Here is a 14,253-nt window from a genome sequence, read left to right on the forward strand (position 1 = left end):
TTACAAGAATATTTAATGCTCTGCTGCTCTATCTGAAGAGGATCTGGAGACTTACAAGGAATTACAAGAACATGATTTACAAAACATAAAGCTCATGTTGTCAGAGCATCCTCAGAAATGCCTTCAGATGGGAATTTTTTTTTCCTAGTGTTTCATTAGAAACAGTGAGCAGGGAGAGTCTCACAGCGCTAAGACATTTTTGTTTTGTTTTGTTTTGTTTTTCTCTCCCATACTTAGGAGTAACTTGTTGGGTTTTTTCCCACCTCATGCTCACTCTCGCAGATGAGCATTAGAGAGAATTTGGAAATGGAAGGCCTTTCTGTCTGCAGCTAGCAGGGTCAATTCAGTGTGGCAGCTGCGAGCGGGTGACATAGACTTATATTGACACAACCCACTTTTTGCTGCAGAATCACAAAGCGAAAGCACCCGGGGCTCTTCTGCCTTTTTCAATAAGATACGAATTTTTGTCTTCCTTGTATTAAGCAGAGATCTGTCATCTTGGCTTGTACACTAAATGGTCCATTCTGACTGTCTTGTTTGTGTCCAATCCCAGCCAGGATCTAGAAACATGTGTTAACATTCGGCATGTTTGGGGCGAGCGGGAAGGGCCTGAGGCTAGACTCCCTGATGTCTGCTGGAGGGTAGTCAATAATCATTAGCCCTTCAAGTGGTAGATGCCCAACATAAACTGTATTAATTTATTTAAAAAATCTTTACTTTAAGCCACAGGGAAAGGCATTTTATAGAATGCAGCTCCCCTGAAGTAACGAAGCGGCGATAAAGACGTAGTGCCATGGAAGTGAAATTCTGGTTTATTGAGAGGGGGGAGCATGGTTTTTTAGCACTGTGTCATCAGCCAGAGCAATGGGAAACTATTAAAAGTAATTAGCCCATGCCTGTCTGTCACTTAAGTTTATCCCTGTGGTGATATAGAAGTGTGATTAGCCCCAAGTCTTTTCTGATTGCCAACATCTCAGCGTTAGCCACAGAGCCAAACCTGCGGCACTGGGGGAAGTTCTAATGTTCATTGTTGTCAAGGCGAGGTAAATGAAGCTGGGCTTTTTATTTTATTTTTGATGGAGCTCAAAGAAACCAAGTTTTTGTACTAATTAAATATTCAGAGAAACTGTGAAGCATCTCATCTAACTGTGACTGTTTATGTGTGGATAGGTGTCAGTGGCAGGCCAAACATTGCTGTCATTTATATTTCCACCCATCTTGGCGTGAGTTGGGTGGAATGGTGTTGATGGAGAGACTTATTTAGCATAGTTATTTCTATGTTTTTCCACTGCACATATATATCAGATGTATTAAAGTGGTAGAGAAAAATTCCAGTAGAAGGCATTGAACCTGTAAGGTAGCATTCAGTGCACTCGATGTTTGAAGTCCAAAAGTGGGCAGTTAGACTTGCCCCTTGAAGATGACAAAAAGAGCCAGGGACATCCAAAGTGCAATTGAATGCATCCTAAAACAAATTGAATGGGTTGCCCCCTTGAGGTATCTATTCATGTCCTTTGGCTATAGAGAAAAAAAATGCGGTTTGTTATTCCATTTTCATATAGCTGAAATCACATGAGTGGAAAAATGGAAGGATTCCCACACTGGGAGTAAATTTTCAGGTCCAAATTAATCTAGTTTTCCATAACCTGTATCATTTCCAAGAAAAAGAACTCCAGCAATAGGAGGTCTGGATTATTTTGGTTATATTTTAATATTATTATAATTTATTTTTGTTACATTGTTAACACTTAACAAGTGAAATACATAAAAGGATCTAAAGGGTATTCCTCTAAGACACTGAAAAAGCCAACAGCCCAGCTGAAGCCTCTTCACCAACTCAGGCAGCACAGGAAATGAACAGGAGAAAATGCAAAGGGTAACAGGAAGGGCTTCTACAGATTTGTCAGCCAGAACAGGAAGGTCAAAGAAAATGTACTCCCTGAAGAGCAAGGAAGGCAAACTGGTAACGTGAATGAGGGGAAGGCTGAGGTACTCCAAGAGTTTTTTGCCTCAGTCATCACTAACAGTGTCTCTTCCCACATCTTTTGAGTGGATGGGGAGTAGGATAGGGACTGTGGGATCAAGATCCCTCTCCCTGTAAGAGAAGACCAGGTTCACCTAAGGAGCCAGAACATACACAGGTCTATGGGACTCGAAGAGATGCATCCCAGAGCGTGAAGGGAATCAGTGATGTAATTGCCAAGCTACTCTCCATTATATCTGAGAAGTCATGGCAGTCAGGTGAAGTGCCCAGTGACCAGATAAAGAGAAACATCTCTCTCATTTTCACAAAAGGTGGAAAGGAAGACCCCGGGAACCGTCAACCTATCATCCTCACCTCTGCCCAGGAAGATTTGGAATGGATCCTCCTAGAAGCCGTGTTAAGGAATATGGAAGACAGAGAGGCTATTTGAGAGAGTCTACAGGGCTCCACCTAAGGCAAGATCTTCCTGACCTCCTCTGTGGCCTTGTATGATGGAGTGAGTGCACCAATGATCAAGGGAAGAGCTGTGAACAGCATCTACCTGCACTTCTCTATGGCCTTTGACACATTCCACCTAGACATCCTTCTCTCTAAACTGAAGTTGATGGATTGACTCTTAAGTGCATGAGGAACTGGCTGGATTGTGGCTTCCAGGATGTCAGTGGCTCAGTGTCTGGATGGAGATCAATGACAAGCAATTTTTTTCTCAAGAATGTGTTCTAGGACCAGTACTGCCAGAGAGGGGGTAGATACTCCATCCCTGAAACCATTCAATGTCAAGTTGGGTGGAGTTATAAGAAACTTGATCTATTTGAATATGCCCTTCTTGTTGCAGGTTGTTGGACTAGATGATTTTTAAAGGTCCCTTCCAGATCAATCTATTCTACGATTCCATGATTATTGTATTTTCTAGTATTATTTAGAAGCTTAAACCTGGATTTGTCAGATTCAGTAATCTTTTTAGATTTCTTAGAACTGTTGTCATGGCATCTGGGATGTGAATTCATCATTTTTAAGGCTCTGTCGTAGTAATATACTTAGTTCAACAAACCTTTCTCTAAGTGTCTCAGTGAAGCCACAGGGATATGCACATGCCCATGTTTTTTGCTGAATTGGGGCATTAATCTTTAATATCATTGCTTTGGCTGTCCAGCTGGATGAACTGTTTGCAATTATTTGCCCTAAAATAGCTGCATATGCACTGACAGATTCAATATCCTCTCTAATATATTGGAAAGACAGGTCCTAGTAGAGAGCTACCAAGAAGCCACTGGGAAAATGACCTAAGAAAGGAAGGCATTACTTGACAGTAAGTTTCATGATATCCTCCCTTTAATGCCATAATTCTTCTGAGCAGGTCTCAAGTTTAACAAGACTGGGTGTGTAGTGTAGCAGGTTTTTCCTGCACGGCAGATGGGCATTGACACGTGTAGACCTGTGTGAATCCAGTGCTGACACATCTCGTTTAGCTTGTTGTTGTACTGGCAGGACCAACTTTTAATTTGTCCCAAAAATTTCCCAGCTTTCTATCCAATGCTTTAATGTAAAAGCCACTCAGAAAAGTTACTGCTAAATGACCCATATTAATTCTTAAAAAAGATATTAAAGCTTTTGTCATGACCTAATTAAAAATTATTTCCTTCATCGATCCTGTATTAGGGATATTGTGACAGTGACTTGAGTAAATGAGTTGAAGAAATGCTTGTTTTCCTGCAGGATTTTCCACCTAAATAGCCAATTTTTCAAACTGTGGGACAAGACGTGATGATCAATAGCATGCCTCCACTGGGATATAAAAGGGAATTTATTGGGAGAAAAATAAAACCATTTCTCATGGTAACTCCGTAGATAAAGGCCGTAGGCACCAGAGATGTCTTACAGGACACAGCCCTAGTGTTTTAAACCCCATTAACAAATATCTCTCTTCTCAGTTCTAGAACTACAAGTGAAGATGCTTCACAGGAATGTGGATCTGCTATTCTGCCTTTCAAACACTTAAATTGCAATGTCCATTCCACACTCATCCTTAACAGTATCCATAGCCAAACAGAGAAGTTACATATTTTTAGAAGGTGGCAACACACGTCCAATAAAGGTCTTTCATACAAATAAGAATCAGAAAATATAACAATCCTTTCAGAAAGCCATTTTATACCTATACCTTTTTCTCATGTTCTTTTGTATTGCAATCTTTTTTTTGTGTTTAGTTGTTGTATTTTTTGAGAAATATATTAATATTGCTGATCAAAACTTACAGCAATTTATTTCCTTTCATTAAACAAACCTTTTTTGCTATTTTTACCTAGTGTTTCTCTCTACTGTTTGCAGGAAAAAAATCCATTCTTTTACAGATTTATGACTGCAGCTGATCATGATTCTGCAGCATTCTCTCTCTCTCCTATTTTTTTCATTGATCCAGTGTCTTACTAAATATTTACTGTTATGTTTCAAATTCACCCAGCTGTCTGTTCATTTTTTGTATTAATCTGAAGCATCCATCTCCCTCTTTCCTCACAAAGACCAGTTCTTAGACCATGTGACATGCAGCATTGATTTTCTCTAGGTTTTTTTGTTGGCTTTGTTTTACACTGTGCTGTTGGAATGCCTTCAGAAAAAAACAAATATACTGAAGATGATTCCATCATATGATTCTTTCCCTTTCTTCTTGTCCTTGTCTAGAACCAACTGTGCATTTTACACCTGACTCCCACCTCACTTGGAAGAAAAGGTAACTCCTTACAGAGACACTTCCAGAGCAGAAATATCTTCTTACACATATATTGTAAGACAGGATGAATTCCTCTTCAAGTTTCTTTTTCCAAGCACTGTAGATAGAAACTAGGGAACTCTAGGATTTATCTTATTTTTAGGTGAGGTGAATCTCATCTACTTTTACTTCTTGTATCTGCTCTGCTGACAATGGGCCATAAAAATGATTGCAAAAGAAATTAGGAATGTCCTTGTGAGCTGCACCTTTGAAGCATTTTTAAAAATAGACTTGCAAAGAAAATGGCAAGGAACCCTGGATTTCTTTTCATGCATTAATTATATTTTTCATATGTCACTTGCAATTTAGTCTCAGTTAGTTGGGTCCTTTACACCAGCCTGATGCAAAGAAGGAGACTTTGTTTACTGATTAAGCATTTAAAAATTATCATTCCGAATTACTGTTTTACTTTGGGAAATTATTTGAATAAATGCTGGAAAACTAAGAGGGAAAAAGCACATCAGTTATTTTATTTCTCTTTCTATTGTGTAGTCTTTCCTTCAAGGTGCTTAGGCCTTGTATTTTGTGCATTTCCAGGGCAAAAGCACAGCTGGACCAATGCTAATTTCCTCAGCAGAGTGCAGCTCAGAGGTCTCAGTCAGAAAGAAGAAAATCATCAGAACGTTGCCAGGTTTGAATAAACTGATTTGTTACATCCGTTCACTTTCCAGAGAATCCCTGCCTGCCTTTCTACCTGTCTCCTTCTCTGAACCCCTGGAGCAGGAAGATTCTGCCTTAAAACTACTGGGATTAATTATAAGGAACTAATACAAACTCTATTTACCCACACTGCTTCACAGAGGTTTAGAGAACACCTGAAATGATCCCCAAATGTGAGCACATTTATTATTTAGGCTGTCTTCCTCAGATTATAATTTTAGTTCTTCTACTCACTGTAAAAATGTCTGCAAAAGTGAGGGATTGGGGGTCAGAAGACAGAAGAAACATCCCAGAAGAAAAGTCCCATTGGCTTTAGGGCAGACAGAAAAAATTCAATAATGCTTATTTTAAAATTTTTGGACAAAACTGTTACTTATTTTTCTCAGTTTAGGGTTTTGGGTTTTTTTTTAATAAAACAACCTAAGCTCCTGAACCTGTTAATTCAGTGTTGAGTTTGAGTTTTTTCAGAGTAATGGTTTAGGAAATAACTTTTCTTTATGGAAGGCCTTGTTTTTTTCCTATGGGAAACAAGAGACACTTGTACTACCTTGTGCTTCTCCTTTCTTAATCAACTAATTTTCCATTTGATGTTTCCTGGCTGTCTTCCAGTTTCTATTTCTCAACCATCCCTCTTGCAGGGTTGTTGCTGTCTGCCTGCCACTGATGGCATCCAACAGGATCTGGGCTGCTGAGAGATGTGGGATGGGACTCATTTCACCAAGAATCATCTGGTGCCTGCCTTCCCTTTGAAGATAAAAGAGAGAAATAAGCATTTCCAAGGAGTAGTTTATGAGTCCCAAAGTCTAAAACAGATCAAATGCATTGTTCAGTTCAAGTCAGCTTCTCTGCTGATGCTCAGGAGAGGCGAGAACAGCTAGGTCACATCTGCAGGTCCATTCAGATGGCCAAACTTAGGTGCTGGCTTGATCCCAGCTTCCCCCAATGTTAAGGAGGACGTGAGAGGGTGTGGGACCTTATAGAACCATGGTAAAATCATTAAGGTTGGAAGGCACTCTAAGGTCACCAAGACAAACTAAACCCAGCACTGCCTAGTCCAGCACTAAACCATGCCACAGCCACATGTTTCTTAAAACTCCTTCACAACAAATGTAAGATTTTACTACTGTATTTAAGCATGTATTCATATGATTATGCCTTGAAAACGGGGATTATTTTACCTCATGCCTGGGCTGCATCTAATTTATTCAACAAGATCCAGAAAACAGTGTACTTCTTACTTTTATTTTGATTAGTGTAGATCAGACAATCTGATTACTTAATAAGACAGACAAACCATCATCAGGAGCCATAATTCACCTCCTTTTGTGCCCTGAGTTTCTCTCCTAGAGCAAGACCTGGGTGTGAATTCAACCAGTGTCATTTTCCAGTCAAGCTGTAGTCGCACCTACAATGCAACATGCTGTTTATACTCACATACCCTTAGCTTTTCCATCCTCCTTCCTAAATCCCTTGCCTGTGCACTTAAACAACTTAATAAGCCATGTTTCCAGCACTGCAGTAAAGGCTATACAGTCTTTCTATCTGCTTTCTACTGTAAATGCATTCTTCCTCTTTATCTGTGCTATCTATTCATTAAATATGTATCTTTCTACTGGAGTTTTTAATCACCACAGGGATCTATTCCATTTCCATGTGAATGGTTTGTTCTTTATTTTTTTTTTTTTTGTGCAAAGAGGAAAACACACTTTTAATGTAGAGAGTACACTACATGTTGTAGGACTAATTACATCTTGCCCCTGCTTCATCCTCTTTGCACATAAATGTACTCACGTCACACATTTCAACTGCTGAAAGGACAAAAAGTTCAAAATGGATAGGAGAAGACATTCTTAACAGATGCTTTTCCAGCATCTCAACCCTTGCTTCCCTCTCTACCATGAGTTAAAATATTAATCACAGCAAGCTCTTTAAATCTGAGTGTCTGCCTTTAAAAATGAGTGAATTTAGCATACAAGAAAATAAGGCTCTGGCTGCTGGAGCACAAGTCAGGCAAGTGTTATCTGCAGCCTGGGGTGGAGGAGAGCATCCACACAGCCTTCTCAGTGTACACATGCCTTGGATGCTCCTACCCACACCTTTTTGAGAGACTTTATCCTGTGCTTAGGGATACCAGCATGTTCTCAAATGGTTAAACAGCAAGCCGGACTGCTCTGGGCCACCTAGGGAAAGAATGGGACAAGTCTTCCTTGAGCCAATACAAAGATACAATCTTGTCTCTCCAGAATGACAAGAAATGACCCTATGTTGTACCAGGGGAGGTTTAGATAATGTATTAGGAAAAAATCTTTCACTGAAAGGATGGTTAGACACCAGGGAACCAGGGAATAGGAACCAGTAAAGTGGCAGAGTTGCCATCCCTGGAATTGCTCCAAAGGGTGTGGATGTGGCAGTTGGGGATGTGGTTTAATGGTGAACACAGTGGTGCTGAGTTAATGGTTGGACTCAGAGCACTGTTGCAGATTAAATGATCCTTTGATACCATATTACTGCTGTAGACTCCCTTGGTAGAAATTGGTTGGATATTAGGAAAGGTTTGGGAGAGAACTTAAGAACTGGAACAGTCTCCCCAGGTAAGTGGTGGAGCCACCATCCCTGGAAATGTTCAAAAAACAGTTTTACAGGGCACTTCCTGAGTTGAATGGGGACAGTGGCATTTAGTCAAAGATTGGGCTAGATGATCTTGGAAGTCCTTTCCAACCTTAAGGATCCTATGATTCCAGACTGGAGTAGGTAAATCTCTCCAAAGGGTATTAGCCTTTGTCCTAAGGCGGAATGAGGGATTTTTGGGAGGCGCTTTCACCTCCCCATTGACAAAAAAACTCAACCAGACATTTGGTTAATTTAATTTCTCTGTAGCTGTGGTTAAGTGGGATGAATCTGACCTTTCTGTTTTCCTTTACCCCAGGGCTCAGTGACCCTCACTAAGGGCAATAAGGCCTGGCAGCAACCAGCAGGCCAGTGTTTATTCTGGAGTAAATCCTTGTTAGCCTGAAGCTCCAGTCACCTCTGAGCTCTTGACTATCTATTCTCCTGACAGAATATCAAAAAGCACTGTCCTTTTTAGGATCAACACACATGTCACAGTAGAGACTATGAAAAATAAAACCTTTTCCTCCTCAGAGACTTGGGGAAATTTAAAATGTTTCTTGAGGTAGTTGGATTGTGGGTCATGGTTTTCCTGTGGGCCTGATCCAACAGTTAATTATGCTCCATGTCTTTAAGGCTTTTCTAAACAAATAACTTATTGGTGGGAGAGGCTGTATAAAGTTAAATGAGATAAAGTCTTTATGGCATTTAGTCATTGGATAAACCTAATACTCCAGAAAAGGGGTGTAGGCAAGGGGAAATTTTTCATTTAGGTATTTTAAAACCTTTTATATCTTTGCCTAAATGAAAAGACAATGAGCAAATTCCTGCTGCTGCTTGAGGTCCTGCTATTATTTTCATCAGCACCTAATGCTTGATATAATTTTTGCTGAATTTTAGCTTTCTGGAAGACAGATTTCTAACCTAAGCTCAAGAACTGGTTTCTGCTTGAGCAGTGTAATTTCCAAAGAGTCAACCATCCAACCCCATGCTTCCTCTTACTTCTGTAGTTTATAGAAACTCACTTGAAAACTGGGAATATTTGGATTTTGGAACAAACTCCTCCCCTAAGCTCATGCAGCCTTCTAAAAGTAGGAAGAGGTAAGCACCAGGACAAACTCAAGGGATGTAGTTAATTTACTTTGCAAAAGCAACTTATTTTTTTTCCCCTTGGGGAAAAAGGTTTGTTGCTGGATAAAAAGAGCAGGGAGGATGAAGTTAGCAGCGTTACATCTGAAAGAAAAAGTAGATTTGAATTTACTGATTGCTTGACTTTGGTTTTATTTAACATTTGTTTCAGGACTTGACTTAGCCTTTTTCTCTCTGGCATTATTTAACCTTTCACTTTTATGAACAATTAAAGGCGAATGAATATAAGCCCTTCCAAAACCAAGAATCTACTGAAGCCAAAGGGAACATCATCATTTTGCAAAAGAGGAAAAAAAAATATTTACCTTTAGGCTACTTAAACACTCAATTTACCAAATTACCCCTGTTTAGTGTAATGGAATAAATGGCATGCAAAGAGGATTGCTGTTGGCAGGGTATCATTAGAGCTCAAAAGGTAATGGGCCCTGAATAATGCCCTGAGGAGCCCTGGATGCTGGGAGCTGAAGCTGAATGACCATCTATCAGAAGTTAGAGGGGAGAACAGACACACAGGGAAAGAAATCCAAAAGCTGAGCTTAACATTTTTTTGCTTTGCAGTGAAGATCTTATCCATGACTATAAGATTAGCATGAAGAACATATTTAAATGGAATCCTTTCCTTCAGCTGCAAATGCTGGGAGGTGAGCTGGTAGTCCTGGGCCGTCTTTGTGGTCAGTGGGAAGAAATAAACATTTCCACAACTGAGTGGAATTGAGCCCACATAGACACCTAAAATAGGTCAGATGAACACCCACCATCACCAGCAAGTTCCTATTTTGTCATCAAGCTGCAAGTTAAATGAATAAATCCTAGTCAGCATGATTATGGAGTGGGAGGGACTGAAAAAAGATTTTAGACAATGTAAGTCTTAGGAAATCAATATTGTGTGGATCACGGACTTGCATTCAGAGACTGAGACTATGAGTAATTCCTGAATTATCTGTGTGGGAAGGAAGATGGGGCTGCCCAGAAAGCTCTTCACCCTTGCCTGCAGGACCTCCCTGATAGCACTCATCTTCTACAGCACAGAATTATAGGATCACAGAACAATAGACCATTCTGAGTTGGAAAGAACCCATCAGGATCATCGAGTCCAACTCCTGGCCCTGCACAGGACACCACAACAATCCCACCCTCTCCCTAAGAACATTGTTCAAACACTTCTTGAACTTTAGCAGGTTTGGTGCTGTGACCAGTTCCCTGGGGAGACTGTTCAGTGCCCAGCTACCCTCTGGGTGAAGAACCTTTTCTTAATGTCCAACCTAAACCTCCCCTGACACAGCTTCATTTGGAGTATTACAGCCCTGTTGTCACTGAGCTCAAGCTCAGAGGGTGGACATCTCTCTATAGAGTGTGTGAATGACTTACTCTATCCCATCCATCTGCACAGCTGAAAGTCTCCAGTGAAATGTCTCAATGGGATTTAACTCTCCTCCTCACAAATATAATTGTCTGCTTCCAAAATCTAAGCAAAAACAACCACCAAAAAATCATTTTCCCATCTTTGCAACTAGATTATGTCTTGTTAACTTTCATATCCTTTAATGACTCTTCCTTTCCTTTTACACATTCTGAGTCTGTTTTTTGTTTGGGGTTTGTTTGTTTATTTTTGCTCTTTCATTTAGAAAAAAATGATTGATCACTGCTTTAATTTTGGCAGTAATTGTAATTGATTTGGCCTCAGCAACAGACCAGGAATAAGGAGGAGAAATAGCGATTCCATTTCATTGAAGATTGCACTGTATTTTAAGCAAAAATGTAAAAAAATTACTATTCATCTGCTGTAAAATTTAATTTTAGGCATTTGTAAAAAAAGCAAAAAGTCATAAAAAAGTTTGATTCACATCATTGCCATAGAAGTAAACCATCCTTTTCTACTGAGCAAGTTAGGACATTCATTTTGGATGTGAAAAATCATTTCAATTTCTCTTTTTTGCACAGAGGGGATTAATCCTTTATCTTTCCATTGGTAAGGGAGTGTCTCCATGATCAGTGTGGAACATACCCTGAGGTGGAATGCTTTCTGTCACTCCTGGTGGGGCCATTTCTCTATACATAAATAATGAAACATGCACTGAGCATAGACTGAAATGCAGCTGTCCCACCTCTCAAGTGATCCTCCAAACACAGGACACGGAGTCCTGGATATTTAAATATTTTTAAACAGAATGCAGTCACTTTAGAGGGCTTATAAAATGAGGAGTGCAACTTTCTACATGGGCTGATATTGATAGGACAAGGGGAAATTATCTTAAAATAAAACGGGAGAGATTTAGATTCAATATTAAGAGGAAATTCTTTACCTAGAGGGTGGTGAAACCCTGGCAGAGGTTGCCCAGAGAAGCTGTGGCTGCCCCATCCCTGGAAGTGTCCAAGACCAGGTGGGACAGGGCTTGGAGGAACATGGTCTAGTGGAAGGTGTCCCTGCCCATGGCAGGGGGGTATTGGAGCTGGATGAGGTTTAAGGTTCCTGCCACCTGAAATCCTTCTATGGTTCTGTGACTCAATAAAAGAGGGTAAGGAGTGGTTACCCCAAAACACCACAGGATATTGGGATGAGGGGAGGCTCCTACACACAGGCATGGTTACCAAGTAAATTGAGGACTAACTGTTGCTGTATCTCATAAAAGACACTGCAAAGCCCTGTTTTCAATCAGGTGTTCTTTTTAGCCACAACTCTTCTTGAAAGTTTTGCAGTTGACAAAATTATTTGAAATTTTAAAAGTATTTGTGTATGTAAGAATCTAAGTTGAAGTATTTATGTATTAAGCCAAAATTATTATATTCCAAATACATTTCATATTCCAGATATCACCATTGTCTTCTTAATATTTATATTTTCTCTGTACTATAAAATTGAAAAATCTCTTTCTGCTGTGAATCCCTTTTACTGCTTTTGCCCTCTCCCAGAATTAAACTTTAGACTTTAAACTCTTCTCTAGACTTAGGGTGAATGAGAAATTTTCTTAAGTTAACCTTTGTTTGTGCTTTTGAAAATCGTCCTAATTTTGATCTAAAAATATTCCTGATCAGAGAGGTCTGGGACAAAACCTTGGATATCAAACAAAGTCTTGGACTTCTGTTTGCCAGGATCATATTATGGCTCTGAGTGTTTTGTTTCCTCTCTTAACTTTGCTATAAGGTGTCAGAGTGTCCTCTGTCATCTGTGATATGCTTCTTCCTAATGAGAGGAGGTTCTGAGGCATTTGGGACTATGGATTTGTGGGGTTTTGTTCCAAACCTTTGCTCTTACAGCTGTCTAAGGGACACAGATCACAGGTGGCTGAGTTTTAAGACGACCCTGCTAAACTCCTCAGCAAGGGGCTGTACCAAACATGGAGCAAACACCAAGACAAATGACAAAAAGCTTGGCTGCATCACTGTGTCCATCCTCAGCTGATGGGAAGGAAGATGGGCCAGGAGTGTTGAAGACAGGCCAGAAATGGGGCAGCGTCAGAGCTCATTAATGTCACAACAACTCCAAAAGCCATTTGTTATTTAGACAAGCCCTGGGGCAATCCTAATTGACAGTGTGGAGCTCAAAGCCACCTTTACTCCCTGTCCAGTGGTGTTCAGCATCATTATAAAATTTATCTCTCTTGATCTACCCCTGTGAGGAAGGGACTGGCTACCCCATTTTAAAAACAGGTATAGAAATAGCAAACCACTTGACTTATGACATCCATTTATATCCAAGCCAGCAAGAGAACCCACATCACCTCTTCCTTAGGCTGGCATATGTATGCCCAAGACCATATTCTCCATATGTCAGACATTTTTTTGAAATATTAAGCAAATTAATATTAAATGGGTTAACAACAGATTATTAGAATGATTAAAAAAATCAAAAAGTAATCTTGGAGTCTTCACATTCACATTGAGACTACTTTGAAAAGTGGTTTGATGATAATCTCTGAACATAAAAAGAATTCAACTTGAATCCTAAATACAGACATGCAAAATCTAAAGCCCTCTTTCTCTTTCTCCCTTAACATTGGTACGTTCTTTTTCTTAAACAAAAATTAGTGATTTCATATTCCAATTAAGTTATCTTCTTTCTAGAGATGTCCCTGTTTCAGATGGAGGGAGAAAAAAAATGATAAAATGAAAAATACAGCCAGGAAGGGGGAAAAGACACTTTTCTACCTTTCAAAAGAGTCACACCTAGCTGATGTGTAGGATATGTACCATTGCTTCCCCTTTAAATGGCATCTAAACTCTGCCAAAGACAAAATTTTAAATTTAAAAAAATCATTGCTGCATGTTGTATTTCAGAGTCTGTTTTTTAAACACAGAGTGCTTACCTTGAAGGGGCTTTTGTTTAAAAGGAAAAGACAAATTTCATCTAGCCAGTATCAGTATCTCACAATATGTTTATTGAATGCTGATCCAGACAAAAACAAGAGCTAAGTAGGAGGAAGTCTGCATTTTTGTGTATTAAAAGTGATAGAAAACAAGATCCTAACCTAAAAATATTAGATTCTGTAGTCAGTAAGTCATGAAAAATCAAAACAAAGCCACTTCTCTAATTTAAGATGATGCAAAGCCAAATCAGTTTAAGTGTTTTCACGGATTTTAAAAGCTGTGTGGTGAACACCATCAATGTTAGAAATCAAAGAATATGAAGAAAAAGACTAAGTTAGATCTGAAAGCTTATCTTGGACTTTCATAAGGTTAAAAATGAAGAGCTATTTTGTGTTCATGGTCAAAAAGGAATGACAAAAGTCAGATGGTCCACAAAACTTAGAGAGTTTTATTCATAAATTATGCACTTGAAAGGGAAGTCAGTGTTGGCCCTGAATTTCTAGCATAAGAGCCTGTTGCGGGATTTTGGATATGGGATGAGGTAAAGAGAAAGAAGAGAAGAGAAAGAAAGGAAGAAAGGAAGAAAGGAAAGAAAGAAAGAAAGAAAGAAAGAAAGAAAGAAAGAAGAAGAAAGAAAGAAAGAAAGAAAGAAAGAAAGAAAGAAAGAAAGAAGAAAGAAAGAAAGAAGAAGAAGAAAGAAGAAAGAAAGAAAGAAAGAAGACAAGAAAGAAAGAAAGAAAGAAGAAAGAAAGAAGAAAAAGAAAAGTATTCAAACCACGGT

The sequence above is a fragment of the Serinus canaria genome, chromosome 3 (assembly GCF_022539315.1).
Source record: "Serinus canaria isolate serCan28SL12 chromosome 3, serCan2020, whole genome shotgun sequence".
In the NCBI taxonomy this organism is placed as follows: domain Eukaryota; kingdom Metazoa; phylum Chordata; class Aves; order Passeriformes; family Fringillidae; genus Serinus; species Serinus canaria.